Consider the following 20,684-nt stretch of genomic DNA (forward strand, 5'->3'; position numbering starts at 1 on the left):
GATCAGAAATGGTTTGCCACTTGGGCCGCACCAAGGCCTACAACCGACACCCACTGTGGAGACGTAGCAAAAGATTGCCGCATGGAAGACATTTCCAGAAATTCTAGATGCTCTGTCGATGACAGTTCTGCGGTGTGCATGTGTTCAAGCTGTGCGCAACGCGTTTTGAATCTGCATAACCACACCCTCCATCCCCATGAAGGTTCCGTGTGACAAAGCAAGCTCCATTTCCAGCTCCCTGTTCCAAAAATCCATTTAATATATGGTCCCCAAATAGGGGACGTATCAGATATTAAACTAATAAGAACAGACACTACGCTTGATCTTGAGCCATTTGGCCGATAAGAGATGATCAGAAATGGTTTGCCACTTGGGCCGCACCAAGGCCTACAACCGACACCCACTGTGGAGACCTAGCAAAAGATTGCCGCAGGGAAGACATTTCCAGAAACTCTGGATGCTCTGTAGATGACAGTTCTGCGGTGTGCATGTGTTCAAGCTGTGCGCAACGCGTTTTGAATCTGCATAACCACACCCTCCATCCCCGTGAAGGTTGCGTGTGACAAAGCAAGCTCCATTTCCAGCTCCCTGTTCCAAAAATCCATTTAATATATGGTCCCCAAATAGGGGACGTATCAGATATTAAACTAATAAGAACAGACACTACACTTGATCTTGAGCCATTTGGCCGAGAAGAGATGATCAGAAATGGTTTGCCACTTGGGCCGCACCAAGGCCTACAACCGACACCCACTGTGGAGACGTAGCAAAAGATTGCCGCAGGGAAGACATTTCCAGAAACTCTGGATGCTCTGTCGATGACAGTTCTGCGGTGTGCATGTGTTCAAGCTGTGCGCAACGCGTTTTGAATCTGCATAACCACACCTTCCATCCCCGTGAAGGTTCCGTGTGACAAAGCAAGCTCCATTTCCAGCTCCCTGTTCCAAAAATCCATTTAATATATGGTCCCCAAATAGGGGACGTATCAGATATTAAACTAATAAGAACAGACACTACGCTTGATCTTGAGCCATTTGGCCGAGAAGAGATGATCAGAAATGGTTTGCCACTTGGGCCGCACCAAGGCCTACAACCGACACCCACTGTGGAGTTGTAGCAAAAGATTGCCGCAGGGAAGACATTTCCAGAAACTCTGGATGCTCTGTCGATGACAGTTCTGCGGTGTGCATGTGTTCAAGCTGTGCGCAACGCGTTTTGAATCTGCATAACCACACCCTCCATCCTCGTGAAGGTTACGTGTGACAAAGCAAGCTCCATTTCCAGCTCCCTGTTCCAAAAATCCATTTAATATATGGTCCCCAAATAGGGGACGTATCAGATATTAAACTAATAAGAACAGACACTACGCTTGATCTTGAGCCATTTGGCCGAGAAGAGATGATCAGAAATGGTTTGCCACTTGGGCCGCACCAAGGCCTACAACCGACACCCACTGTGGAGACGTAGCAAAAGATTGCCGCAGGGAAGACATTTCCAGAAACTCTGGATGCTCTGTCGATGACAGTTCTACGGTGTGCATGTGTTCAAGCTGTGCGCAACGCATTTTGAATCTGCATAACCACACCCTCCATCCCCGTAAAGGTTCTGTGTGACAAAGCAAGCTCCATTTCCAGCTCCCTGTTCCAAAAATCCATTTAATATATGGTCCCCGAATAGGGGACGTATCAGATATTAAACTAATAAGAACAGACACTACGCTTGATCTTGAGCCATTTGGCCGAGAAGAGATGATCAGAAATGGTTTGCCACTTGGGCCGCACCAAGGCCTACAACCGACACCAACTGTGGAGACGTAGCAAAAGATTGCCGCAGGGAAGACATTTCCAGAAACTCTGGATGCTCTATCGATGACAGTTCTGCGGTGTGTATGTGTTCAAGCTGTGCGCAACGCGTTTTGAATCTGCATAACCACACCCTCCATCCCCGTGAAGGTTCCGCGTGACAAAGCAAGCTCCATTTCCAGCTCCCTGTTCCAAAAATCCAGTTAATATATGGTCCCCAAATAGGGGACGTATCAGATATTAAACTAATAAGAACAGACACTACATTTGATCTTGAGCCATTTGGCCGAGAAGAGATGATCAGAAATGGTTTGCCACTTGGGCCGCACCAAGGCCTACATCCGACACCCACTGTGGAGACGTAGCAAAAGATTGCCGCAGGGAAGACATTTCCAGAAACTCTGGATGCTCTGTCGATGACAGTTCTGCGGTGTGCATGTGTTCAAGCTGTGCGCAACGCATTTTGAATCTGCATAACCACACCCTCCATCCCCATGAAGGTTCCGTGTGACAAAGCAAGCTCCATTTCCAGCTCCCTGTTCCAAAAATCCATTTAATATATGGTCCCCAAATAGGGGACGTATCAGATATTAAACTAATAAGAACAGACACTACGCTTGATCTTGAGCCATTTGGCCGAGAAGAGATGATCAGAAATGGTTTGCCACTTGGGCCGCACCAAGGCCTACAACCGACACCCACTGTGGAGATGTAGCAAAAGATTGCCGCAGGGAAGACATTTCCAGAAACTCTGGATGCTCTGTCGATGACAGTTCTGCGGTGTGCATGTGTTCAAGCTGTGCGCAACGTGTTTTGAATCTGCATAACCACACCCTCCATCCCCGTGAAGGTTCCGTGTGACAAAGCAAGCTCCATTTCCAGCTCCCTGTTCCAAAAATCCATTTAATATATGGTCCCCAAATAGGGGACGTATCAGCTATTAAACTAATAAGAACAGACACTACGCTTGATCTTGAGCCATTTGGCCGAGAAGAGATGATCAGAAATGGTTTGCCACTTGGGCCGCACCAAGGCCTACAACCGACACCCACTGTGGAGACGTAGCAAAAGATTGCCGCAGGGAAGACATTTCCAGAAACTCTGGATGCTCTGTCGATGACAGTTCTGCGGTGTGCATGTGTTCAAGCTGTGCGCAACGCGTTTTGAATCTGCATAACCACACCCTCCATCCCCGTGAAGGTTCCGTGTGACAAAGCAAGCTCCATTTCCAGCTCCCTGTTCCAAAAATCCATTTAATATATGGTCCCCAAATAGGGGACGTATCAGATATTAAACTAATAAGAACAGACACTACGCTTGATCTTGAGCCATTTGGCCGAGAAGAGATGATCAGAAATGGTTTGCCACTTGGGCCGCACCAAGGCCTACAACCGACACCCACTGTGGAGACGTAGCAAAAGATTGCCGCAGGGAAGACATTTCCAGAAACTCTGGATGCTCTATCGATGACAGTTCTGCGGTGTGCATGTGTTCAAGCTGTGCGCAACGCGTTTTGAATCTGCATAACCACACCCTCCATCCCCGTGAAGGTTCCGTGTGACAAAGCAAGCTCCATTTCCAGCTCCCTGTTCCAAAAATCCATTTAATATATGGTCCCCAAATAGGGGACGTATCAGATATTAAACTAATAAGAACAGACACTACGCTTGATCTTGAGCCATTTGGCCGAGAAGAGATGATCAGAAATGGTTTGCCACTTGGGCCGCACCAAGGCCTACAACCGACACCCACTGTGGAGACGTAGCAAAAGATTGCCACAGGGAAGACATTTCCAGAAACTCTGGATGCTCTGTTGATGACAGTTCTGCGGTGTGCATGTGTTCAAGCTGTGCGCAACGCGTTTTGAATCTGCCTAACCACACCCTCCATCCCCGTGAAGGTTCCGTGTGACAAAGCAAGCTCCATTTCCAGCCTCCTGTTCCAAAAATCCATTTAATATATGGTCCCCAAATAGGGGACGTATCAGATATTAAACTAATAAGAACAGACACTACGCTTGATCTTGAGCCATTTGGCCGAGAAAAGATGATCAGAAATGGTTTGCCACTTGGGCCGCACCAAGGCCTACAACTGACACCCACTGTGGAGACGTAGCAAAAGATTGCCGCATGGAATACATTTCTAGAAACTCTGGATGCTCTGTCGATGACAGTTCTGCGGTGTGCATGAGTTAAAGCTGTGCGCAACGCGTTTTGAATCTGCATAATCACACCCTCCATCCCCGTGAAGGTTCCGTGCGACAAAGCAAGCTCCATTTCCAGCTCCCTGTTCCAAAAATCCATTTAATATATGGTCCCCAAATAGGGGACGTATCAGATATTAAACTAATAAGAACAGACACTATGCTTGATCTTGAGCCATTTGGCCGAGAAGAGATGATCAGAAATGGTTTGCCACTTGGGCCGCACCAAGGCCTACAACCGACACCCACTGTGGAGACGTAGCAAAAGATTGCCGCATGGAAGACATTTCCAGAAATTCTAGATGCTCTGTCGATGACAGTTCTGCGGTGTGCATGTGTTCAAGCTGTGCGCAACGCGTTTTGAATCTGCATAACCACACCCTCCATCCCCATGAAGGTTCCGTGTGACAAAGCAAGCTCCATTTCCAGCTCCCTGTTCCAAAAATCCATTTAATATATGGTCCCCAAATAGGGGACGTATCAGATATTAAACTAATAAGAACAGACACTACGCTTGATCTTGAGCCATTTGGCCGATAAGAGATGATCAGAAATGGTTTGCCACATGGGCCGCACCAAGGCCTACAACCGACACCCACTGTGGTGACCTAGCAAAAGTTTGCCGCAGGGAAGACATTTCCAGAAACTCTGGATGCTCTGTCGATGACAGTTCTGCGGTGTGCATGTGTTCAAGCTGTGCGCAACGCGTTTTGAATCTGCATAACCACACCCTCCATCCCCGTGAAGGTTGCGTGTGACAAAGCAAGCTCCATTTCCAGCTCCCTGTTCCAAAAATCCATTTAATATATGGTCCCCAAATAGGGGACGTATCAGATATTAAACTAATAAGAACAGACACTACACTTGATCTTGAGCCATTTGGCCGAGAAGAGATGATCAGAAATGGTTTGCCACTTGGGCCGCACCAAGGCCTACAACCGACACCCACTGTGGAGACGTAGCAAAAGATTGCCGCAGGGAAGACATTTCCAGAAACTCTGGATGCTCTGTCGATGACAGTTCTGCGGTGTGCATGTGTTCAAGCTGTGCGCAACGCGTTTTGAATCTGCATAACCACACCTTCCATCCCCGTGAAGGTTCCGTGTGACAAAGCAAGCTCCATTTCCAGCTCCCTGTTCCAAAAATCCATTTAATATATGGTCCCCAAATAGGGGACGTATCAGATATTAAACTAATAAGAACAGACACTACGCTTGATCTTGAGCCATTTGGCCGAGAAGAGATGATCAGAAATGGTTTGCCACTTGGGCCGCACCAAGGCCTACAACCGACACCCACTGTGGAGTTGTAGCAAAAGATTGCCGCAGGGAAGACATTTCCAGAAACTCTGGATGCTCTGTCGATGACAGTTCTGCGGTGTGCATGTGTTCAAGCTGTGCGCAACGCGTTTTGAATCTGCATAACCACACCCTCCATCCTCGTGAAGGTTACGTGTGACAAAGCAAGCTCCATTTCCAGCTCCCTGTTCCAAAAATCCATTTAATATATGGTCCCCAAATAGGGGACGTATCAGATATTAAACTAATAAGAACAGACACTACGCTTGATCTTGAGCCATTTGGCCGAGAAGAGATGATCAGAAATGGTTTGCCACTTGGGCCGCACCAAGGCCTACAACCGACACCCACTGTGGAGACGTAGCAAAAGATTGCCGCAGGGAAGACATTTCCAGAAACTCTGGATGCTCTGTCGATGACAGTTCTACGGTGTGCATGTGTTCAAGCTGTGCGCAACGCATTTTGAATCTGCATAACCACACCCTCCATCCCCGTAAAGGTTCTGTGTGACAAAGCAAGCTCCATTTCCAGCTCCCTGTTCCAAAAATCCATTTAATATATGGTCCCCGAATAGGGGACGTATCAGATATTAAACTAATAAGAACAGACACTACGCTTGATCTTGAGCCATTTGGCCGAGAAGAGATGATCAGAAATGGTTTGCCACTTGGGCCGCACCAAGGCCTACAACCGACACCAACTGTGGAGACGTAGCAAAAGATTGCCGCAGGGAAGACATTTCCAGAAACTCTGGATGCTCTATCGATGACAGTTCTGCGGTGTGCATGTGTTCAAGCTGTGCGCAACGCGTTTTGAATCTGCATAACCACACCCTCCATCCCCGTGAAGGTTCCGCGTGACAAAGCAAGCTCCATTTCCAGCTCCCTGTTCCAAAAATCCAGTTAATATATGGTCCCCAAATAGGGGACGTATCAGATATTAAACTAATAAGAACAGACACTACATTTGATCTTGAGCCATTTGGCCGAGAAGAGATGATCAGAAATGGTTTGCCACTTGGGCCGCACCAAGGCCTACATCCGACACCCACTGTGGAGACGTAGCAAAAGATTGCCGCAGGGAAGACATTTCCAGAAACTCTGGATGCTCTGTCGATGACAGTTCTGCGGTGTGCATGTGTTCAAGCTGTGCGCAACGCATTTTGAATCTGCATAACCACACCCTCCATCCCCATGAAGGTTCCGTGTGACAAAGCAAGCTCCATTTCCAGCTCCCTGTTCCAAAAATCCATTTAATATATGGTCCCCAAATAGGGGACGTATCAGATATTAAACTAATAAGAACAGACACTACGCTTGATCTTGAGCCATTTGGCCGAGAAGAGATGATCAGAAATGGTTTGCCACTTGGGCCGCACCAAGGCCTACAACCGACACCCACTGTGGAGATGTAGCAAAAGATTGCCGCAGGGAAGACATTTCCAGAAACTCTGGATGCTCTGTCGATGACAGTTCTGCGGTGTGCATGTGTTCAAGCTGTGCGCAACGTGTTTTGAATCTGCATAACCACACCCTCCATCCCCGTGAAGGTTCCGTGTGACAAAGCAAGCTCCATTTCCAGCTCCCTGTTCCAAAAATCCATTTAATATATGGTCCCCAAATAGGGGACGTATCAGCTATTAAACTAATAAGAACAGACACTACGCTTGATCTTGAGCCATTTGGCCGAGAAGAGATGATCAGAAATGGTTTGCCACTTGGGCCGCACCAAGGCCTACAACCGACACCCACTGTGGAGACGTAGCAAAAGATTGCCGCAGGGAAGACATTTCCAGAAACTCTGGATGCTCTGTCGATGACAGTTCTGCGGTGTGCATGTGTTCAAGCTGTGCGCAACGCGTTTTGAATCTGCATAACCACACCCTCCATCCCCGTGAAGGTTCCGTGTGACAAAGCAAGCTCCATTTCCAGCTCCCTGTTCCAAAAATCCATTTAATATATGGTCCCCAAATAGGGGACGTATCAGATATTAAACTAATAAGAACAGACACTACGCTTGATCTTGAGCCATTTGGCCGAGAAGAGATGATCAGAAATGGTTTGCCACTTGGGCCGCACCAAGGCCTACAACCGACACCCACTGTGGAGACGTAGCAAAAGATTGCCGCAGGGAAGACATTTCCAGAAACTCTGGATGCTCTATCGATGACAGTTCTGCGGTGTGCATGTGTTCAAGCTGTGCGCAACGCGTTTTGAATCTGCATAACCACACCCTCCATCCCCGTGAAGGTTCCGTGTGACAAAGCAAGCTCCATTTCCAGCTCCCTGTTCCAAAAATCAATTTAATATATGGTCCCCAAATAGGGGACGTATCAGATATTAAACTAATAAGAACAGACACTACGCTTGATCTTGAGCCATTTGGCCGAGAAGAGATGATCAGAAATGTTTTGCCACTTGGGCCGCACCAAGGCCTACAACCGACACCCACTGTGGAGACGTAGCAAAAGATTGCCGCAGGGAAGACATTTCCAGAAACTCTGGATGCTCTGTCGATGACAGTTCTGCGGTGTGCATGTGTTCAAGCTGTGCGCAACGCGTTTTGAATCTGCATAACCACACCCTCCATCCCAGTGAAGGTTCCGTGTGACAAAGCAAGCTCCATTTCCAGCTCCCTGTTCCAAAAATCCATTTAATATATGGTCCCCAAATAGGGGACGTATCAGATATTAAACTAATAAGAACAGACACTACGCTTGATCTTGAGCCATTTGGCCGAGAAGAGATGATCAGAAATGGTTTGCCATTGGGCCGCACCAAGGCCTACAACCGACACCCACTGTGGAGACGTAGCAAAAGATTGCCGCAGGGAAGACATTTCCAGAAACTCTGGATGCTCTGTCGATGACAGTTCTGCGGTGTGCATGTGTTCAAGCTGTGCGCAACGCGTTTTGAATCTGCATAACCACACCCTCCATCCCCGTGAAGGTTCCGTGTGACAAAGCAAGCTCCATTTCCAGCTCCCTGTTCCAAAAATCAATTTAATATATGGTCCCCAAATAGGGGACGTATCAGATATTAAACTAATAAGAACAGACACTACGCTTGATCTTGAGCCATTTGGCCGAGAAGAGATGATCAGAAATGGTTTGCCACTTGGGCCGCACCAAGGCCTACAACCGACACCCACTGTGGAGACGTAGCAAAAGATTGCCGCAGGGAAGACATTTCCAGAAACTCTGGATGCTCTGTCGATGACAGTTCTACGGTGTGCATGTGTTCAAGCTGTGCGCAACGCATTTTGAATCTGCATAACCACACCCTCCATCCCCGTAAAGGTTCTGTGTGACAAAGCAAGCTCCATTTCCAGCTCCCTGTTCCAAAAATCCATTTAATATATGGTCCCCGAATAGGGGACGTATCAGATATTAAACTAATAAGAACAGACACTACGCTTGATCTTGAGCCATTTGGCCGAGAAGAGATGATCAGAAATGGTTTGCCACTTGGGCCGCACCAAGGCCTACAACCGACACCAACTGTGGAGACGTAGCAAAAGATTGCCGCAGGGAAGACATTTCCAGAAACTCTGGATGCTCTATCGATGACAGTTCTGCGGTGTGCATGTGTTCAAGCTGTGCGCAACGCGTTTTGAATCTGCATAACCACACCCTCCATCCCCGTGAAGGTTCCGCGTGACAAAGCAAGCTCCATTTCCAGCTCCCTGTTCCAAAAATCCAGTTAATATATGGTCCCCAAATAGGGGACGTATCAGATATTAAACTAATAAGAACAGACACTACATTTGATCTTGAGCCATTTGGCCGAGAAGAGATGATCAGAAATGGTTTGCCACTTGGGCCGCACCAAGGCCTACATCCGACACCCACTGTGGAGACGTAGCAAAAGATTGCCGCAGGGAAGACATTTCCAGAAACTCTGGATGCTCTGTCGATGACAGTTCTGCGGTGTGCATGTGTTCAAGCTGTGCGCAACGCATTTTGAATCTGCATAACCACACCCTCCATCCCCATGAAGGTTCCGTGTGACAAAGCAAGCTCCATTTCCAGCTCCCTGTTCCAAAAATCCATTTAATATATGGTCCCCAAATAGGGGACGTATCAGATATTAAACTAATAAGAACAGACACTACGCTTGATCTTGAGCCATTTGGCCGAGAAGAGATGATCAGAAATGGTTTGCCACTTGGGCCGCACCAAGGCCTACAACCGACACCCACTGTGGAGATGTAGCAAAAGATTGCCGCAGGGAAGACATTTCCAGAAACTCTGGATGCTCTGTCGATGACAGTTCTGCGGTGTGCATGTGTTCAAGCTGTGCGCAACGTGTTTTGAATCTGCATAACCACACCCTCCATCCCCGTGAAGGTTCCGTGTGACAAAGCAAGCTCCATTTCCAGCTCCCTGTTCCAAAAATCCATTTAATATATGGTCCCCAAATAGGGGACGTATCAGCTATTAAACTAATAAGAACAGACACTACGCTTGATCTTGAGCCATTTGGCCGAGAAGAGATGATCAGAAATGGTTTGCCACTTGGGCCGCACCAAGGCCTACAACCGACACCCACTGTGGAGACGTAGCAAAAGATTGCCGCAGGGAAGACATTTCCAGAAACTCTGGATGCTCTGTCGATGACAGTTCTGCGGTGTGCATGTGTTCAAGCTGTGCGCAACGCGTTTTGAATCTGCATAACCACACCCTCCATCCCCGTGAAGGTTCCGTGTGACAAAGCAAGCTCCATTTCCAGCTCCCTGTTCCAAAAATCCATTTAATATATGGTCCCCAAATAGGGGACGTATCAGATATTAAACTAATAAGAACAGACACTACGCTTGATCTTGAGCCATTTGGCCGAGAAGAGATGATCAGAAATGGTTTGCCACTTGGGCCGCACCAAGGCCTACAACCGACACCCACTGTGGAGACGTAGCAAAAGATTGCCGCAGGGAAGACATTTCCAGAAACTCTGGATGCTCTATCGATGACAGTTCTGCGGTGTGCATGTGTTCAAGCTGTGCGCAACGCGTTTTGAATCTGCATAACCACACCCTCCATCCCCGTGAAGGTTCCGTGTGACAAAGCAAGCTCCATTTCCAGCTCCCTGTTCCAAAAATCCATTTAATATATGGTCCCCAAATAGGGGACGTATCAGATATTAAACTAATAAGAACAGACACTACGCTTGATCTTGAGCCATTTGGCCGAGAAGAGATGATCAGAAATGGTTTGCCACTTGGGCCGCACCAAGGCCTACAACCGACACCCACTGTGGAGACGTAGCAAAAGATTGCCACAGGGAAGACATTTCCAGAAACTCTGGATGCTCTGTTGATGACAGTTCTGCGGTGTGCATGTGTTCAAGCTGTGCGCAACGCGTTTTGAATCTGCCTAACCACACCCTCCATCCCCGTGAAGGTTCCGTGTGACAAAGCAAGCTCCATTTCCAGCCTCCTGTTCCAAAAATCCATTTAATATATGGTCCCCAAATAGGGGACGTATCAGATATTAAACTAATAAGAACAGACACTACGCTTGATCTTGAGCCATTTGGCCGAGAAAAGATGATCAGAAATGGTTTGCCACTTGGGCCGCACCAAGGCCTACAACTGACACCCACTGTGGAGACGTAGCAAAAGATTGCCGCATGGAATACATTTCTAGAAACTCTGGATGCTCTGTCGATGACAGTTCTGCGGTGTGCATGAGTTAAAGCTGTGCGCAACGCGTTTTGAATCTGCATAATCACACCCTCCATCCCCGTGAAGGTTCCGTGCGACAAAGCAAGCTCCATTTCCAGCTCCCTGTTCCAAAAATCCATTTAATATATGGTCCCCAAATAGGGGACGTATCAGATATTAAACTAATAAGAACAGACACTATGCTTGATCTTGAGCCATTTGGCCGAGAAGAGATGATCAGAAATGGTTTGCCACTTGGGCCGCACCAAGGCCTACAACCGACACCCACTGTGGAGACGTAGCAAAAGATTGCCGCATGGAAGACATTTCCAGAAATTCTAGATGCTCTGTCGATGACAGTTCTGCGGTGTGCATGTGTTCAAGCTGTGCGCAACGCGTTTTGAATCTGCATAACCACACCCTCCATCCCCATGAAGGTTCCGTGTGACAAAGCAAGCTCCATTTCCAGCTCCCTGTTCCAAAAATCCATTTAATATATGGTCCCCAAATAGGGGACGTATCAGATATTAAACTAATAACAACAGACACTACGCTTGATCTTGAGCCATTTGGCCGATAAGAGATGATCAGAAATGGTTTGCCACATGGGCCGCACCAAGGCCTACAACCGACACCCACTGTGGTGACCTAGCAAAAGTTTGCCGCAGGGAAGACATTTCCAGAAACTCTGGATGCTCTGTCGATGACAGTTCTGCGGTGTGCATGTGTTCAAGCTGTGCGCAACGCGTTTTGAATCTGCATAACCACACCCTCCATCCCCGTGAAGGTTGCGTGTGACAAAGCAAGCTCCATTTCCAGCTCCCTGTTCCAAAAATCCATTTAATATATGGTCCCCAAATAGGGGACGTATCAGATATTAAACTAATAAGAACAGACACTACACTTGATCTTGAGCCATTTGGCCGAGAAGAGATGATCAGAAATGGTTTGCCACTTGGGCCGCACCAAGGCCTACAACCGACACCCACTGTGGAGACGTAGCAAAAGATTGCCGCAGGGAAGACATTTCCAGAAACTCTGGATGCTCTGTCGATGACAGTTCTGCGGTGTGCATGTGTTCAAGCTGTGCGCAACGCGTTTTGAATCTGCATAACCACACCTTCCATCCCCGTGAAGGTTCCGTGTGACAAAGCAAGCTCCATTTCCAGCTCCCTGTTCCAAAAATCCATTTAATATATGGTCCCCAAATAGGGGACGTATCAGATATTAAACTAATAAGAACAGACACTACGCTTGATCTTGAGCCATTTGGCCGAGAAGAGATGATCAGAAATGGTTTGCCACTTGGGCCGCACCAAGGCCTACAACCGACACCCACTGTGGAGTTGTAGCAAAAGATTGCCGCAGGGAAGACATTTCCAGAAACTCTGGATGCTCTGTCGATGACAGTTCTGCGGTGTGCATGTGTTCAAGCTGTGCGCAACGCGTTTTGAATCTGCATAACCACACCCTCCATCCTCGTGAAGGTTACGTGTGACAAAGCAAGCTCCATTTCCAGCTCCCTGTTCCAAAAATCCATTTAATATATGGTCCCCAAATAGGGGACGTATCAGATATTAAACTAATAAGAACAGACACTACGCTTGATCTTGAGCCATTTGGCCGAGAAGAGATGATCAGAAATGGTTTGCCACTTGGGCCGCACCAAGGCCTACAACCGACACCCACTGTGGAGACGTAGCAAAAGATTGCCGCAGGGAAGACATTTCCAGAAACTCTGGATGCTCTGTCGATGACAGTTCTACGGTGTGCATGTGTTCAAGCTGTGCGCAACGCATTTTGAATCTGCATAACCACACCCTCCATCCCCGTAAAGGTTCTGTGTGACAAAGCAAGCTCCATTTCCAGCTCCCTGTTCCAAAAATCCATTTAATATATGGTCCCCGAATAGGGGACGTATCAGATATTAAACTAATAAGAACAGACACTACGCTTGATCTTGAGCCATTTGGCCGAGAAGAGATGATCAGAAATGGTTTGCCACTTGGGCCGCACCAAGGCCTACAACCGACACCAACTGTGGAGACGTAGCAAAAGATTGCCGCAGGGAAGACATTTCCAGAAACTCTGGATGCTCTATCGATGACAGTTCTGCGGTGTGCATGTGTTCAAGCTGTGCGCAACGCGTTTTGAATCTGCATAACCACACCCTCCATCCCCGTGAAGGTTCCGCGTGACAAAGCAAGCTCCATTTCCAGCTCCCTGTTCCAAAAATCCAGTTAATATATGGTCCCCAAATAGGGGACGTATCAGATATTAAACTAATAAGAACAGACACTACATTTGATCTTGAGCCATTTGGCCGAGAAGAGATGATCAGAAATGGTTTGCCACTTGGGCCGCACCAAGGCCTACATCCGACACCCACTGTGGAGACGTAGCAAAAGATTGCCGCAGGGAAGACATTTCCAGAAACTCTGGATGCTCTGTCGATGACAGTTCTGCGGTGTGCATGTGTTCAAGCTGTGCGCAACGCATTTTGAATCTGCATAACCACACCCTCCATCCCCATGAAGGTTCCGTGTGACAAAGCAAGCTCCATTTCCAGCTCCCTGTTCCAAAAATCCATTTAATATATGGTCCCCAAATAGGGGACGTATCAGATATTAAACTAATAAGAACAGACACTACGCTTGATCTTGAGCCATTTGGCCGAGAAGAGATGATCAGAAATGGTTTGCCACTTGGGCCGCACCAAGGCCTACAACCGACACCCACTGTGGAGATGTAGCAAAAGATTGCCGCAGGGAAGACATTTCCAGAAACTCTGGATGCTCTGTCGATGACAGTTCTGCGGTGTGCATGTGTTCAAGCTGTGCGCAACGTGTTTTGAATCTGCATAACCACACCCTCCATCCCCGTGAAGGTTCCGTGTGACAAAGCAAGCTCCATTTCCAGCTCCCTGTTCCAAAAATCCATTTAATATATGGTCCCCAAATAGGGGACGTATCAGCTATTAAACTAATAAGAACAGACACTACGCTTGATCTTGAGCCATTTGGCCGAGAAGAGATGATCAGAAATGGTTTGCCACTTGGGCCGCACCAAGGCCTACAACCGACACCCACTGTGGAGACGTAGCAAAAGATTGCCGCAGGGAAGACATTTCCAGAAACTCTGGATGCTCTGTCGATGACAGTTCTGCGGTGTGCATGTGTTCAAGCTGTGCGCAACGCGTTTTGAATCTGCATAACCACACCCTCCATCCCCGTGAAGGTTCCGTGTGACAAAGCAAGCTCCATTTCCAGCTCCCTGTTCCAAAAATCCATTTAATATATGGTCCCCAAATAGGGGACGTATCAGATATTAAACTAATAAGAACAGACACTACGCTTGATCTTGAGCCATTTGGCCGAGAAGAGATGATCAGAAATGGTTTGCCACTTGGGCCGCACCAAGGCCTACAACCGACACCCACTGTGGAGACGTAGCAAAAGATTGCCGCAGGGAAGACATTTCCAGAAACTCTGGATGCTCTATCGATGACAGTTCTGCGGTGTGCATGTGTTCAAGCTGTGCGCAACGCGTTTTGAATCTGCATAACCACACCCTCCATCCCCGTGAAGGTTCCGTGTGACAAAGCAAGCTCCATTTCCAGCTCCCTGTTCCAAAAATCAATTTAATATATGGTCCCCAAATAGGGGACGTATCAGATATTAAACTAATAAGAACAGACACTACGCTTGATCTTGAGCCATTTGGCCGAGAAGAGATGATCAGAAATGTTTTGCCACTTGGGCCGCACCAAGGCCTACAACCGACACCCACTGTGGAGACGTAGCAAAAGATTGCCGCAGGGAAGACATTTCCAGAAACTCTGGATGCTCTGTCGATGACAGTTCTGCGGTGTGCATGTGTTCAAGCTGTGCGCAACGCGTTTTGAATCTGCATAACCACACCCTCCATCCCAGTGAAGGTTCCGTGTGACAAAGCAAGCTCCATTTCCAGCTCCCTGTTCCAAAAATCCATTTAATATATGGTCCCCAAATAGGGGACGTATCAGATATTAAACTAATAAGAACAGACACTACGCTTGATCTTGAGCCATTTGGCCGAGAAGAGATGATCAGAAATGGTTTGCCATTGGGCCGCACCAAGGCCTACAACCGACACCCACTGTGGAGACGTAGCAAAAGATTGCCGCAGGGAAGACATTTCCAGAAACTCTGGATGCTCTGTCGATGACAGTTCTGCGGTGTGCATGTGTTCAAGCTGTGCGCAACGCGTTTTGAATCTGCATAACCACACCCTCCATCCCCGTGAAGGTTCCGTGTGACAAAGCAAGCTCCATTTCCAGCTCCCTGTTCCAAAAATCAATTTAATATATGGTCCCCAAATAGGGGACGTATCAGATATTAAACTAATAAGAACAGACACTACGCTTGATCTTGAGCCATTTGGCCGAGAAGAGATGATCAGAAATGGTTTGCCACTTGGGCCGCACCAAGGCCTACAACCGACACCCACTGTGGAGACGTAGCAAAAGATTGCCGCAGGGAAGACATTTCCAGAAACTCTGGATGCTCTGTCGATGACAGTTCTACGGTGTGCATGTGTTCAAGCTGTGCGCAACGCATTTTGAATCTGCATAACCACACCCTCCATCCCCGTAAAGGTTCTGTGTGACAAAGCAAGCTCCATTTCCAGCTCCCTGTTCCAAAAATCCATTTAATATATGGTCCCCGAATAGGGGACGTATCAGATATTAAACTAATAAGAACAGACACTACGCTTGATCTTGAGCCATTTGGCCGAGAAGAGATGATCAGAAATGGTTTGCCACTTGGGCCGCACCAAGGCCTACAACCGACACCCACTGTGGAGACGTAGCAAAAGATTGCCGCAGGGAAGACATTTCCAGAAACTCTGGATGCTCTGTCGATGACAGTTCTACGGTGTGCATGTGTTCAAGCTGTGCGCAACGCATTTTGAATCTGCATAACCACACCCTCCATCCCCGTAAAGGTTCTGTGTGACAAAGCAAGCTCCATTTCCAGCTCCCTGTTCCAAAAATCCATTTAATATATGGTCCCCGAATAGGGGACGTATCAGATATTAAACTAATAAGAACAGACACTACGCTTGATCTTGAGCCATTTGGCCGAGAAGAGATGATCAGAAATGGTTTGCCACTTGGGCCGCACCAAGGCCTACAACCGACACCAACTGTGGAGACGTAGCAAAAGATTGCCGCAGGGAAGACATTTCCAGAAACTCTGGATGCTCTATCGATGACAGTTCTGCGGTGTGCATGTGTTCAAGCTGTGCGCAACGCGTTTTGAATCTGCATAACCACACCCTCCATCCCCGTGAAGGTTCCGCGTGACAAAGCAAGCTCCATTTCCAGCTCCCTGTTCCAAAAATCCAGTTAATATATGGTCCCCAAATAGGGGACGTATCAGATATTAAACTAATAAGAACAGACACTACATTTGATCTTGAGCCATTTGGCCGAGAAGAGATGATCAGAAATGGTTTGCCACTTGGGCCGCACCAAGGCCTACATCCGACACCCACTGTGGAGACGTAGCAAAAGATTGCCGCAGGGAAGACATTTCCAGAAACTCTGGATGCTCTGTCGATGACAGTTCTGCGGTGTGCATGTGTTCAAGCTGTGCGCAACACATTTTGAATCTGCATAACCACACCCTCCATCCCCGTGAAGGTTCCGCGTGACAAAGCAAGCTCCATTTCCAGCTCCCTGTTCCAAAAATCCAGTTAATATATGGTCCCCAAATAGGGGACGTATCAGATATTAAACTAATAAGAACAGACACTACATTTGATCTTGAGCCATTTGGCCGAGAAGAGATGATCAGAAATGGTTTGCCACTTGGGCCGCACCAAGGCCTACATCCGACACCCACTGTGGAGACGTAGCAAAAGATTGCCGCAGGGAAGACATTTCCAGAAACTCTGGATGCTCTGTCGATGACAGTTCTGCGGTGTGCATGTGTTCAAGCTGTGCGCAACACATTTTGAATCTGCATAACCACACCCTCCATCCCCATGAAGGTTCCGTGTGACAAAGCAAGCTCCATTTCCAGCTCCCTGTTCCAAAAATCCATTTAATATATGGTCCCCAAATAGGGGACGTATCAGATATTAAACTAATAAGAACAGACACTACGCTTGATCTTGAGCCATTTGGCCGAGAAGAGATGATCAGAAATGGTTTGCCACTTGGGCCGCACCAAGGCCTACAACCGACACCCACTGTGGAGATGTAGCAAAAGATTGCCGCAGGGAAGACATTTCCAGAAACTCTGGATGCTCTGTCGATGACAGTTCTGCGGTGTGCATGTGTTCAAGCTGTGCGCAACGCGTTTTGAATCTGCATAACCACACCCTCCATCCCCGTGAAGGTTCCGTGTGACAAAGCAAGCTCCATTTCCAGCTCCCTGTTCCAAAAATCCATTTAATATATGGTCCCCAAATAGGGGACGTATCAGCTATTAAACTAATAAGAACAGACACTACGCTTGATCTTGAGCCATTTGGCCGAGAAGAGATGATCAGAAATGGTTTGCCACTTGGGCCGCACCAAGGCCTACAACCGACACCCACTGTGGAGACGTAGCAAAAGATTGCCGCAGGGAAGACATTTCCAGAAACTCTGGATGCTCTGTCGATGACAGTTCTGCGGTGTGCATGTGTTCAAGCTGTGCGCAACGCGTTTTGAATCTGCATAACCACACCCTCCATCCCCGTGAAGGTTCCGTGTGACAAAGCAAGCTCCATTTCCAGCTCCCTGTTCCAAAAATCCATTTAATATATGGTCCCCAAATAGGGGACGTATCAGATATTAAACTAATAAGAACAGACACTACGCTTGATCTTGAGCCATTTGGCCGAGAAGAGATGATCAGAAATGGTTTGCAACTTGGGCCGCACCAAGGCCTACAACCGACACCCACTGTGGAGACGTAACAAAAGATTGCCGCATGGAAGACATTTCCAGAAACTCTGGATGCTCTGTCGATGACAGTTCTGCGGTGTGCATGAGTTCAAGCTGTGCGCAACGCGTTTTGAATCTGCATAACCACACCCTCCATCCCCGTGAAGGTTCCGTGCGACAAAGCAAGCTCCATTTCCAGCTCCCTGTTCCAAAAATCCATTTAATATATGGTCCCCAAATAGGGGACGTATCAGATATTAAACTAATAAGAACAGACACTACGCTTGATCTTGAGCCAATTGGCCGAGAAGAGATGATCAGAAATGGTTTGCCACTTGGGCCGCACCAAGGCCTACAACCGACACCCACTGTGGAGACATAGCAAAAGATTGCCGCATGGAAGACATTTCCAGAAACTCTGGATGCTCTGTCGATGACTGTTCTGTGGTGTGCATGTGTTCAAGCTGTGCGCAACGCGTTTTGAATCTGCATAACCACACCCTCCATCCCCGTGAAGGTTCCGTGTGACAAAGCAAGCTCCATTTCCAGCTCCCTGTTCCAAAAATCCATTTAATATATGGTCCCCAAATAGGGGACGTATCAGATATTAAACTAATAAGAACAGACACTACGCTTGATCTTGAGCCATTTGGCCGATAAGAGATGATCAGAAATGGTTTGCCACTTGGGCCGCACCAAGGCCTACAACCGACACCCACTGTGGAGATGTAGCAAAAGATTGCCGCAGGGAAGACTTTTCCAGAAACTCTGGATGCTCTATCGATGACAGTTCTACGGTGTGCATGTGTTCAAGCTGTGCGCAACGCGTTTTGAATCTGCATAACCACACCCTCCATCCCCGTGAAGGTTCCGTGTGACAAAGCAAGCTCCATTTCCAGCTCCCTGTTCCAAAAATCCATTTAATATATGGTCCCCAAATAGGGGACGTATCAGATATTAAACTAATAAGAACAGACACTACGCTTGATCTTGAGCCATTTGGCCGAGAAGAGATTATCAGAAATGGTTTGCCACTTGGGCCGCACCAAGGCCTACAACCGACACCCACTGTGGAGACGTAGCAAAAGATTGCCACAGGGAAGACATTTCCAGAAACTCTGGATGCTCTGTTGATGACAGTTCTGCGGTGTGCATGTGTTCAAGCTGTGCGCAACGCGTTTTGAATCTGCCTAACCACACCCTCCATCCCCGTGAAGGTTCCGTGTGACAAAGCAAGCTCCATTTCCAGCCTCCTGTTCCAAAAATCCATTTAATATATGGTCCCCAAATAGGGGACGTATCAGATATTAAACTAATAAGAACAGACACTACGCTTGATCTTGAGCCATTTGGCCGAGAAAAGATGATCAGAAATGGTTTGCCACTTGGGCCGCACCAAGGCCTACAACTGACACCCACTGTGGAGACGTAGCAAAAGATTGCCGCATGGAATACATTTCTAGAAACTCTGGATGCTCTGTCGATGACAGTTCTGCGGTGTGCATGAGTTAAAGCTGTGCGCAACGCGTTTTGAATCTGCATAATCACACCCTCCATCCCCGTGAAGGTTCCGTGCGACAAAGCAAGCTCCATTTCCAGCTCCCTGTTCCAAAAATCCATTTAATATATGGTCCCCAAATAGGGGACGTATCAGATATTAAACTAATAAGAACAGACACTATGCTTGATCTTGAGCCATTTGGCCGAGAAGAGATGATCAGAAATGGTTTGCCACTTGGGCCGCACCAAGGCCTACAACCGACACCCACTGTGGAGACGTAGCAAAAGATTGCCGCATGGAAGACATTTCCAGAAATTCTAGATGCTCTGTCGATGACAGTTCTGCGGTGTGCATGTGTTCAAGCTGTGCGCAACGCGTTTTGAATCTGCATAACCACACCCTCCATCCCCATGAAGGTTCCGTGTGACAAAGCAAGCTCCATTTCCAGCTCCCTGTTCCAAAAATCCATTTAATATATGGTCCCCAAATAGGGGACGTATCAGATATTAAACTAATAAGAACAGACACTACGCTTGATCTTGAGCCATTTGGCCGATAAGAGATGATCAGAAATGGTTTGCCACTTGGGCCGCACCAAGGCCTACAACCGACACCCACTGTGGAGACCTAGCAAAAGATTGCCGCAGGGAAGACATTTCCAGAAACTCTGGATGCTCTGTCGATGACAGTTCTGCGGTGTGCATGTGTTCAAGCTGTGCGCAACGCGTTTTGAATCTGCATAACCACACCCTCCATCCCCGTGAAGGTTCCGTGTGACAAAGCAAGCTCCATTTCCAGCTCCCTGTTCCAAAAATCCATTTAATATATGGTCCCCAAATAGGGGACGTATCAGATATTAAACTAATAAGAACAGACACTACACTTGATCTTGAGCCATTTGGCCGAGAAGAGATGATCAGAAATGGTTTGCCACTTGGGCCGCACCAAGGCCTACAACCGACACCCACTGTGGAGACGTAGCAAAAGATTGCCGCAGGGAAGACATTTCCAGAAACTCTGGATGCTCTGTCGATGACAGTTCTGCGGTGTGCATGTGTTCAAGCTGTGCGCAACGCGTTTTGAATCTGCATAACCACACCTTCCATCCCCGTGAAGGTTCCGTGTGACAAAGCAAGCTCCATTTCCAGCTCCCTGTTCCAAAAATCCATTTAATATATGGTCCCCAAATAGGGGACGTATCAGATATTAAACTAATAAGAACAGACACTACGCTTGATCTTGAGCCATTTGGCCGAGAAGAGATGATCAGAAATGGTTTGCCACTTGGGCCGCACCAAGG

The 20,684-nt window shown here is 47.7% G+C and overlaps 3 non-coding genes and 56 pseudogenes across 3 annotated transcripts; all 59 read right to left on the reverse strand.

The window, feature by feature from the left end:
• Window positions 1-176: 176 nt before the first annotated feature.
• Window positions 177-350, reverse strand: LOC143797015 (U2 spliceosomal RNA; annotated as a pseudogene).
• Window positions 351-528: 178 nt separating this feature from the next.
• On the reverse strand, window positions 529-700 carry LOC143801357 (U2 spliceosomal RNA; annotated as a pseudogene).
• Window positions 701-898: 198 nt separating this feature from the next.
• LOC143795670 (U2 spliceosomal RNA) lies at window positions 899-1,050 on the reverse strand (annotated as a pseudogene).
• Window positions 1,051-1,218: 168 nt separating this feature from the next.
• Window positions 1,219-1,400, reverse strand: LOC143794302 (U2 spliceosomal RNA). Its single transcript, XR_013220406.1, has one exon. It is a non-coding gene; the product is annotated as a U2 spliceosomal RNA (small nuclear RNA).
• A 198-nt stretch (window positions 1,401-1,598) lies between these two features.
• On the reverse strand, window positions 1,599-1,750 carry LOC143795725 (U2 spliceosomal RNA; annotated as a pseudogene).
• Window positions 1,751-1,926: 176 nt separating this feature from the next.
• Window positions 1,927-2,100, reverse strand: LOC143795892 (U2 spliceosomal RNA; annotated as a pseudogene).
• A 176-nt stretch (window positions 2,101-2,276) lies between these two features.
• On the reverse strand, window positions 2,277-2,450 carry LOC143794660 (U2 spliceosomal RNA; annotated as a pseudogene).
• A 176-nt stretch (window positions 2,451-2,626) lies between these two features.
• On the reverse strand, window positions 2,627-2,800 carry LOC143795781 (U2 spliceosomal RNA; annotated as a pseudogene).
• A 176-nt stretch (window positions 2,801-2,976) lies between these two features.
• On the reverse strand, window positions 2,977-3,150 carry LOC143795448 (U2 spliceosomal RNA; annotated as a pseudogene).
• A 176-nt stretch (window positions 3,151-3,326) lies between these two features.
• On the reverse strand, window positions 3,327-3,500 carry LOC143795450 (U2 spliceosomal RNA; annotated as a pseudogene).
• Window positions 3,501-3,698: 198 nt separating this feature from the next.
• Window positions 3,699-3,850, reverse strand: LOC143795708 (U2 spliceosomal RNA; annotated as a pseudogene).
• A 176-nt stretch (window positions 3,851-4,026) lies between these two features.
• On the reverse strand, window positions 4,027-4,200 carry LOC143795933 (U2 spliceosomal RNA; annotated as a pseudogene).
• A 176-nt stretch (window positions 4,201-4,376) lies between these two features.
• LOC143797016 (U2 spliceosomal RNA) lies at window positions 4,377-4,550 on the reverse strand (annotated as a pseudogene).
• A 178-nt stretch (window positions 4,551-4,728) lies between these two features.
• LOC143801359 (U2 spliceosomal RNA) lies at window positions 4,729-4,900 on the reverse strand (annotated as a pseudogene).
• Window positions 4,901-5,098: 198 nt separating this feature from the next.
• Window positions 5,099-5,250, reverse strand: LOC143795671 (U2 spliceosomal RNA; annotated as a pseudogene).
• A 168-nt stretch (window positions 5,251-5,418) lies between these two features.
• LOC143794303 (U2 spliceosomal RNA) lies at window positions 5,419-5,600 on the reverse strand. Its single transcript, XR_013220407.1, has one exon. It is a non-coding gene; the product is annotated as a U2 spliceosomal RNA (small nuclear RNA).
• A 198-nt stretch (window positions 5,601-5,798) lies between these two features.
• LOC143795726 (U2 spliceosomal RNA) lies at window positions 5,799-5,950 on the reverse strand (annotated as a pseudogene).
• A 176-nt stretch (window positions 5,951-6,126) lies between these two features.
• Window positions 6,127-6,300, reverse strand: LOC143795894 (U2 spliceosomal RNA; annotated as a pseudogene).
• A 176-nt stretch (window positions 6,301-6,476) lies between these two features.
• On the reverse strand, window positions 6,477-6,650 carry LOC143794661 (U2 spliceosomal RNA; annotated as a pseudogene).
• Window positions 6,651-6,826: 176 nt separating this feature from the next.
• Window positions 6,827-7,000, reverse strand: LOC143795782 (U2 spliceosomal RNA; annotated as a pseudogene).
• A 176-nt stretch (window positions 7,001-7,176) lies between these two features.
• On the reverse strand, window positions 7,177-7,350 carry LOC143795451 (U2 spliceosomal RNA; annotated as a pseudogene).
• Window positions 7,351-7,526: 176 nt separating this feature from the next.
• LOC143794493 (U2 spliceosomal RNA) lies at window positions 7,527-7,700 on the reverse strand (annotated as a pseudogene).
• Window positions 7,701-7,875: 175 nt separating this feature from the next.
• Window positions 7,876-8,050, reverse strand: LOC143794595 (U2 spliceosomal RNA; annotated as a pseudogene).
• A 175-nt stretch (window positions 8,051-8,225) lies between these two features.
• LOC143794494 (U2 spliceosomal RNA) lies at window positions 8,226-8,399 on the reverse strand (annotated as a pseudogene).
• A 198-nt stretch (window positions 8,400-8,597) lies between these two features.
• Window positions 8,598-8,749, reverse strand: LOC143795727 (U2 spliceosomal RNA; annotated as a pseudogene).
• Window positions 8,750-8,925: 176 nt separating this feature from the next.
• Window positions 8,926-9,099, reverse strand: LOC143795895 (U2 spliceosomal RNA; annotated as a pseudogene).
• A 176-nt stretch (window positions 9,100-9,275) lies between these two features.
• Window positions 9,276-9,449, reverse strand: LOC143794662 (U2 spliceosomal RNA; annotated as a pseudogene).
• Window positions 9,450-9,625: 176 nt separating this feature from the next.
• On the reverse strand, window positions 9,626-9,799 carry LOC143795783 (U2 spliceosomal RNA; annotated as a pseudogene).
• Window positions 9,800-9,975: 176 nt separating this feature from the next.
• On the reverse strand, window positions 9,976-10,149 carry LOC143795452 (U2 spliceosomal RNA; annotated as a pseudogene).
• Window positions 10,150-10,325: 176 nt separating this feature from the next.
• On the reverse strand, window positions 10,326-10,499 carry LOC143795453 (U2 spliceosomal RNA; annotated as a pseudogene).
• Window positions 10,500-10,697: 198 nt separating this feature from the next.
• LOC143795709 (U2 spliceosomal RNA) lies at window positions 10,698-10,849 on the reverse strand (annotated as a pseudogene).
• A 176-nt stretch (window positions 10,850-11,025) lies between these two features.
• Window positions 11,026-11,199, reverse strand: LOC143795934 (U2 spliceosomal RNA; annotated as a pseudogene).
• Window positions 11,200-11,375: 176 nt separating this feature from the next.
• On the reverse strand, window positions 11,376-11,549 carry LOC143797320 (U2 spliceosomal RNA; annotated as a pseudogene).
• A 178-nt stretch (window positions 11,550-11,727) lies between these two features.
• On the reverse strand, window positions 11,728-11,899 carry LOC143801360 (U2 spliceosomal RNA; annotated as a pseudogene).
• Window positions 11,900-12,097: 198 nt separating this feature from the next.
• On the reverse strand, window positions 12,098-12,249 carry LOC143795672 (U2 spliceosomal RNA; annotated as a pseudogene).
• Window positions 12,250-12,417: 168 nt separating this feature from the next.
• LOC143794304 (U2 spliceosomal RNA) lies at window positions 12,418-12,599 on the reverse strand. Its single transcript, XR_013220408.1, has one exon. It is a non-coding gene; the product is annotated as a U2 spliceosomal RNA (small nuclear RNA).
• Window positions 12,600-12,797: 198 nt separating this feature from the next.
• On the reverse strand, window positions 12,798-12,949 carry LOC143795728 (U2 spliceosomal RNA; annotated as a pseudogene).
• Window positions 12,950-13,125: 176 nt separating this feature from the next.
• On the reverse strand, window positions 13,126-13,299 carry LOC143795896 (U2 spliceosomal RNA; annotated as a pseudogene).
• A 176-nt stretch (window positions 13,300-13,475) lies between these two features.
• On the reverse strand, window positions 13,476-13,649 carry LOC143794663 (U2 spliceosomal RNA; annotated as a pseudogene).
• A 176-nt stretch (window positions 13,650-13,825) lies between these two features.
• Window positions 13,826-13,999, reverse strand: LOC143795784 (U2 spliceosomal RNA; annotated as a pseudogene).
• A 176-nt stretch (window positions 14,000-14,175) lies between these two features.
• On the reverse strand, window positions 14,176-14,349 carry LOC143795454 (U2 spliceosomal RNA; annotated as a pseudogene).
• A 176-nt stretch (window positions 14,350-14,525) lies between these two features.
• On the reverse strand, window positions 14,526-14,699 carry LOC143794496 (U2 spliceosomal RNA; annotated as a pseudogene).
• Window positions 14,700-14,874: 175 nt separating this feature from the next.
• Window positions 14,875-15,049, reverse strand: LOC143794596 (U2 spliceosomal RNA; annotated as a pseudogene).
• A 175-nt stretch (window positions 15,050-15,224) lies between these two features.
• On the reverse strand, window positions 15,225-15,398 carry LOC143794497 (U2 spliceosomal RNA; annotated as a pseudogene).
• Window positions 15,399-15,596: 198 nt separating this feature from the next.
• Window positions 15,597-15,748, reverse strand: LOC143795729 (U2 spliceosomal RNA; annotated as a pseudogene).
• Window positions 15,749-15,946: 198 nt separating this feature from the next.
• On the reverse strand, window positions 15,947-16,098 carry LOC143795731 (U2 spliceosomal RNA; annotated as a pseudogene).
• A 176-nt stretch (window positions 16,099-16,274) lies between these two features.
• On the reverse strand, window positions 16,275-16,448 carry LOC143795897 (U2 spliceosomal RNA; annotated as a pseudogene).
• A 176-nt stretch (window positions 16,449-16,624) lies between these two features.
• Window positions 16,625-16,798, reverse strand: LOC143795888 (U2 spliceosomal RNA; annotated as a pseudogene).
• A 176-nt stretch (window positions 16,799-16,974) lies between these two features.
• Window positions 16,975-17,148, reverse strand: LOC143794656 (U2 spliceosomal RNA; annotated as a pseudogene).
• A 176-nt stretch (window positions 17,149-17,324) lies between these two features.
• LOC143795785 (U2 spliceosomal RNA) lies at window positions 17,325-17,498 on the reverse strand (annotated as a pseudogene).
• A 176-nt stretch (window positions 17,499-17,674) lies between these two features.
• On the reverse strand, window positions 17,675-17,848 carry LOC143795457 (U2 spliceosomal RNA; annotated as a pseudogene).
• A 176-nt stretch (window positions 17,849-18,024) lies between these two features.
• On the reverse strand, window positions 18,025-18,198 carry LOC143794088 (U2 spliceosomal RNA; annotated as a pseudogene).
• Window positions 18,199-18,374: 176 nt separating this feature from the next.
• LOC143797131 (U2 spliceosomal RNA) lies at window positions 18,375-18,548 on the reverse strand (annotated as a pseudogene).
• A 176-nt stretch (window positions 18,549-18,724) lies between these two features.
• Window positions 18,725-18,898, reverse strand: LOC143795458 (U2 spliceosomal RNA; annotated as a pseudogene).
• Window positions 18,899-19,096: 198 nt separating this feature from the next.
• Window positions 19,097-19,248, reverse strand: LOC143795710 (U2 spliceosomal RNA; annotated as a pseudogene).
• A 176-nt stretch (window positions 19,249-19,424) lies between these two features.
• LOC143795935 (U2 spliceosomal RNA) lies at window positions 19,425-19,598 on the reverse strand (annotated as a pseudogene).
• A 176-nt stretch (window positions 19,599-19,774) lies between these two features.
• Window positions 19,775-19,948, reverse strand: LOC143797017 (U2 spliceosomal RNA; annotated as a pseudogene).
• Window positions 19,949-20,124: 176 nt separating this feature from the next.
• Window positions 20,125-20,298, reverse strand: LOC143794173 (U2 spliceosomal RNA; annotated as a pseudogene).
• Window positions 20,299-20,496: 198 nt separating this feature from the next.
• On the reverse strand, window positions 20,497-20,648 carry LOC143795674 (U2 spliceosomal RNA; annotated as a pseudogene).
• Window positions 20,649-20,684: the final 36 nt, after the last annotated feature.

The sequence above is a fragment of the Ranitomeya variabilis genome, chromosome 1 (assembly GCF_051348905.1).
Source record: "Ranitomeya variabilis isolate aRanVar5 chromosome 1, aRanVar5.hap1, whole genome shotgun sequence".
Taxonomy (NCBI): Eukaryota; Metazoa; Chordata; class Amphibia; order Anura; family Dendrobatidae; genus Ranitomeya; species Ranitomeya variabilis.